Source organism: Drosophila virilis, chromosome 3 (genome assembly GCF_030788295.1).
Source record: "Drosophila virilis strain 15010-1051.87 chromosome 3, Dvir_AGI_RSII-ME, whole genome shotgun sequence".
Classification (NCBI taxonomy): domain Eukaryota; kingdom Metazoa; phylum Arthropoda; class Insecta; order Diptera; family Drosophilidae; genus Drosophila; species Drosophila virilis.
Genome location: NC_091545.1, coordinates 23422945 through 23429478, shown reverse-complemented (window position 1 = coordinate 23429478; position 6534 = coordinate 23422945).

The following is a 6534-nucleotide window of genomic DNA, read 5'->3' as shown; positions in this document are numbered from 1 at the left end:
GGCGAACAGAAATGCCCAGATTATTATTATTATGTTAAGAGTGCTGTTAGGCGACTGTTAAACAACAGCTCCAATTGCAGATAATGCAAAAGGGCTCCTGAAAGAAAAGGCATACATGTTTTTGGACCATTTCACTGCGCATTTTGCAGGGATCTGATCCTTTAGGTTCACAAGGACTATATCGATGGTATGGTATAACCAAGGATATGGTAGTCAACTAGAAACCATCCAGTTGCTGGGGCGGCTGTAAAAAAAAGAACACATATTTTTGGACCATATTCTTGCTTATTTTGCAAGAACTTGGTCATTTAGGCTCGCTAGGACTATATCCTTGGAACGGAATAAGCCAGGATACATTTGTCAACTAGGTGCCAACTCAAGCGATTATTTGCTGATCGTAGGCAAGCTTTAAAATGCAAATTCTTAAATTGTTCCCCTTTTCTAATCCTCGTATCTCGCCGATCTTGAAACTACACAATTATCAGTTAATTATATGTTGTCCATGCTGAAAAATATGAAATGAAAATTATATTAGTTTGTGTTAACTAAAACACATCGATTAAATTACGTTTCATTCGGAAAAGACTTGCCTTTTAGGATTCGTGAAAGCCTATTCATTGTATGGATTCACCAATGATACATATGTCATCTGTGTACCAACAATACTGAATATTTTACTCTCCATGGGTGTGGCAGAATTGGGTGAAAGACAGCATGAAAAATTAATACGTTTTTGTAAACTACAATATATCGGACTGATATTGCAAAGGCGTACCTTTAGGATTAGCGAGCGTTTGCTGAATGTGGTATGAAATAACCAAGGTCATCTAGATGCCAACAATATTGAATGTTTTCTTGTCCATGTCAGATTTGGCTCTAAAATACAAAATGAAAAATAAATTAGTATTTTGTAGAAAATGGAAGTTGCGCCTAACTTTGTGTCCCCTTTGGGCTCGCTCGATATAATTGAGTGTCCGTTTAGCCGCAGTAGGCAATTGCTCATTAATGCATGTTCCCTAGCATGCACAATGTATATATTTTTTACACTATACAAATAATAGTTGTTGTTTGTGCGTTTCCATAAAGGTATATCATTCGAAAATAGTACCGCAGTTGCCCTACTCATATGTTAATAGCTTTAATAGACTATAGCTCGCAGCATAGCAACATGCCCAATTGACTAATGTGCTCATACTAACAGAATAAAGTTACTCAAGTCCATAAAATCGGCGCTCAGAAAATAGAGCAGGCGAACGACCAGACGAGAACTTTAATCCAAGCTGTTATTGATTGGACCAATCAGCGATCAGCACCCAAAAGAGTCGTGAGTGCATGAGCGTAAGCAGATAAATGACAGCGAACAGACACACAAACAGGTGTTTGCCTGCTTATCTCTGGCTTTGGCGCATCTCTGCGCAGACACGTGTTTGTGTGGCTGTGTATGCTTGCCAATGTGTCGCATCACTCTCACTCGAATTTCGATCGCTTGCTTATTTTCTGTGCGCCGGTTTTTTCGTCCACTTAAGGCACTCACAATTTAACACTCTGTTAGCTCGACCACAGTAGTCAGTATGAACGGAGTTTTTATTATGAATTCTATTAGTACATTCTATTATTAATCGTCTTTATTAATTGCCTTAGCAATTTGTTGAAACAAAAATGCAAGAAAATTTAAAGAAAGCTTGGCTTTTAATATTGCATTGCTACATAATAAAGTAAACGTAGAGTACAAATCTTGTGTCCATCACTATTGCGCACACATATTATGTACATACATACATATTTTAAGTTTTGCTTTGCCTTACATACAAACATACATATATGCAAAACACTTTCTCGGCGCACAGAAATTAGAGCAAGCAATTGACCTCAAGATTAATTCATCTTTGAAGCAAAAACAAAAGCTCGTAGATAACGCATAAGCAACCACACACAGGCATAAGTAGATATCCCATCATAAAATACACACCCAAACATATGTATGCATAGATAATCGCAAAATACATATGTACATGCATATGTGTATATGACTGCTAGTGCATTATCTCCTTATGCATATGGCTTCACGAATATTGTCTATTGAAAGCTAGGCATGCTCTGTTTTCTGTGCGCCCATTTTTTTTGTCCGCTTAATGCTCGCTTATGTTAGTTCTGTTTATAGTCTGAAGTTTGAATTGTTGCTGGGTGGTAACTAAACAGATTTAATTATGATACATTGCGAATTGACATTTATTTGTGTATACATAATAAACACTAACCAAATTTTACAAAAATTGCGGCTCTGACAAACATTCTGATATTTGACTTTATATATTAAACAATTCTTAAATTAGAAATTAGTTACCCGAAATAATAAAGAAATGATGAAAACACCAATCGTAATCTATATGAGCATGAAAAGGAAGATTTGACCTACTTTTCGAAAATAATTATGTTTTTTAATTAAGTAACACGCTTGAGTGCCATAATATTTCTATATGTATATTCGCTATAGCTAATTCTGATGAAAAAGTTATTCCGTGAATAATAATTATAATTAAATAATATAATCACTTTAAGCACAGCCCATAACAAGTAGAGATTTCTCACGCTTCGCATAGCGATAATATCTACATAGTTTTTACTTTTGGATGAACCGAAAACTCATACAAAATTCTCGGAAAATCGCGAGAACATGCACCGCCTGTTTTTGAGATACATTTCTGTACCCTGAACCCATTGAAAAATGGATAAAAGGGTATAATGTGTTTGAGCAAGTGTATGTAACAGGCAGAAGCATCTTCGACATCATTAGGTACATATGCACAGCATTATTAACCCGTCTCTCGAAACCCGTCTCTCTTTTTAGCGAGTAACCAACTTTGACATGTAGCTTTTAGATCTAGTAGATGCGGATCAAGTTCAGGGTATCCCCTAGTCGGACACGTCCGACTAGAGCACGCAAACTTGTTTGGTCTGTGTCTGTTCTTGAAGTCTTCAGTGTTATGCTATATAAGCAATTTTTTTTTTTTTTTGTTTTCCATAAATATTTCCTATGTAACTCGTTGTCAGCCTTTGGGAAGTTCACTTGCTTGTGCCATTTTTCAAGGTTTCAGCAATTATTCAATACACTCGCTTCCAGCTGCTCTCCCCCTCTCACTATCCCCCTCCCCTCCACGCCTCGAGTGCCTGCTCCTAACTCGCAAATGTGCCAACATCAACGGGTTTCGGTGTCGCTGCGCTGTTTCCTGGAACGGACCTCAGCTGAAATGTAAACAGAACTACGAAAATATAGCGCACAATTTTCACGCTTTCATTGCATGACGACGATTCAAGTTCGGCGAAATGCTGGCTATAGTGAAATATCGGGGGTACCGGGGGCTATGGGCTCGGCCAATGACCAATGTCCGTTCGCCGTGGTCGAGACAATTGCGACGTTGATGACGCACTTAAAACTGCTGAGACTCGCACTAGGCACTCGCGGGCAGCGTGAATGACCCGCGGCCGGAAAGTGTCTGCTATTGTAAGGGGGAGGGGGGGCTGGTGGTCACGGGGCTATAGCGCAGTCTTAACACAATTAAAATCGTGTTGGAGAGGTGCAGGGAATAGGCCAGGCATATGGTAATTGATTGCGCGGTGACTTTGGCAACGCTTGGCTAGACTGCGACAGAAAACACATCACGCCCTTGCCCAATTCCAATTCCATTTCCACTTCCACTTCCATTTCCATTCATCGGTGTCAGCGCTTTTTTGTAAATATTTAACAAAGATTATTCTAGATACCCTAGAAACGAAATGGAAATTTGTCCCATAGCTTGCTCACCCTGAACTTGGCTGAACTTTGAGGGCTCTGCTCGTTGTTTAGTTTTCGTTCCTTCTGTAGGCTGACATTGAAATTTTAATCGTGAATTGTGTTTACCTACATGCTAAATAGATGTTCATTTCCAATATGAGAATTGACCTTTTGTTATTTTAGTTATTAATATGTTTTGTCGTAATCGCGAAGCTTATTTGCTGAACTCTAGCAGATGGCCATTTTCAAAAGTTTTAATTTTATTTCTATTAAACTATTTCATATTCTATATAAAATACGTATGTACATATAATATATCAAAATATCGAACCAACAAAACCTACGAATAGCTCAAACATAATCGCAAAATAATTTTACATATGTATTTTGATTGCGGCTTTCTTTCATTTGGTAATTATTGTGTTCTTTCATGTATTGGTTATAAATTTCACGACTTGTTCAACACATGCAATAGGTGAGGTCCAAGCCAAGACCAGAGTGACCGGCGTCCCATGGAACGTCACAAACGACGCCATCGAACGCGATCTCCGCCTAACAAAGGTCAGAGTTCCGATCAACTTTCTCAGCAGCCGCTACGCCGATAGCCTGATGTGGCATTTGAACGCGAACGTCCTAGTCCTGACCTCATCACAGAAAAGAAGCGCATCCAAGGGATAAGCCCCCATCGTATCATCTAAACACCCTACAGTATTTCCTAATGGCCTCAATTCCCTTCATTGTAAATAGCCCATATTCGTAAATACCCTGTAAGCTATAAACCATGGAACTAACCTTATTTCACAGCTTTCGCTAATTAAACCAATTGAATCTTTTAAAGAAAGACTAATTCCTTTAGAAACTTCGTATGAGCTCAGATTGTCATTAGCTGAGTTTAGCTCAGGATCACGTATTGCTTACAACCCTAGGCAATATCAGACTTTGATTTCAGCTCTAACGGTAAACTTGACCCTCTTGGAAAACACTCAAGAGTAGCCTCAATTCATTGGCTTTATTCAGCTTGACAAGATACATGCTTCAACTGGCCCAGCAGCTGTTGCCGTTGCGAACGCTTCAATAACCAGATGATATTTGATATGATCTATCAGTCTTCAGCTTCTTTTTTGCATTATGGACAGTCGCGGTTCGTCAGTGTCTGCTTTCGTTCAGTGACCTCTTTCAGAAGCAGCGCCCAAAGAAAGTTGCTGGGCGCATGCGTCACGGCCAAAATAGTCGATGCTGTGAAAAGTGTCTTATAGAGAATATGGTATATATATGTATGTACGGTGAAACATATGCATAGACCGCTCGATAACGATCAGTAAAAAGCCCAACTCCAACTTCAACTCTTGGTGACCTCAATTGGCAAACAACATTCAAATCTCTGACTCTCCGCGCTCAACTCTCACTTTTGCCGCTCGCTGAGGGCTACACTCGGCTTTTTGTGTATTTTTGAGGGGTTCGTTTTGGGTTCGTGGTGAAAATAATTCAAATTTAGGTTCAACAAACCCGCCTGAACTCAATTGAGAGCAATGACACCCGTGCTGTGGCTACCCACATTGCCGCTGCATTATGATTATGATGATGATGACGACGACGATTATTGTCAAAGTGTGCATCACTTTCTTTAAAAAAAAAAAAAAAAGCAACAGAAAAAGAAAATTATCAGCTGCTTGTCACAATTTTCACTTTCTTTTTCTCCGATTAGTAATTAAGGTACGAATCGGTTTAGTTGGGCTCAGTTCGGCGCGTGTTTAAGGTTTTTGAGTAGGGTAATTGATGACCACCTACCAAAAACCAAAAAAAAAAACAAAAAAAAAACAAAACAACAAATAAACAAAAATCAAGGCAAGAGTTGAACTTCAACTGGCGAAAAGAAAGTGTTGAACTTTCGTGGTATTCAGAGTCTCTTTTGTCTATGTCTCAATTTTGAAATTTGTATTTATCGTGGCGTACATTAAATTGCTTTTAATGGGAAAAGTGCTGTAGATCAACAGATATCTCGTTTCGGGGTGTGTTCAAAAACGAAAGCGCTGAAAATTGTCTATTCGAATTGATGAGCTCTCGAGATTTTGCGGTGTGGCAACTGCAGCTCAAGGCCCCAAACAACTGCCGGCCGCTGCGGGTTCCCCAGCGTGAATTACACGGCATTAAAACAGTTAACAGACAGTTAACAGTTGGCCGTCTCAAAAATTAATGTCATCTTCAATATAGTAAGTAGCTCTGACCGACTGAGCCAGCGAACTTTAAGCTACGAATCCACAACCCTGAGATCGCAGCTCTGAGACCCGAGCCCGCAGTCTGAAGCCTTGAGGGCCAACTCGGGCCATTAAGAAAGTCGCCGGCTGCAACACAATTTGTCGGGGGCAATGAGGGGCGTCGGAGCAGCAGGATGTCCACGTCTTCATTTCCGCAACGTCTGCAGATTTTATAGGCCTGTTTTTTGTGCGAGTCTTCGCCAGGCATTGGCCCTTGCAGCGGCAACAGCAGTTGCATTTTTTATGCGCTTGCATAAAACTTTTTTAAATACTTCACTTGGCCAGGTTGATGTGTCATTGGAGTTTCTGGGTCAGCAGCTCAGCAGCTCAGTGAAAGTCAAGACACAAGGTGCAATGCTTCGTATATTGTTTTGTGGGGATATTATTAAATATACGCATGCATAAATAAACATATATTCGTTGTAGAATTGAGCATATGTCATATGACATACCCAAAAGGTTGACTTAAGAAGTCTTTTATCGCACAGTTCTTTAAACTAGTGAAAA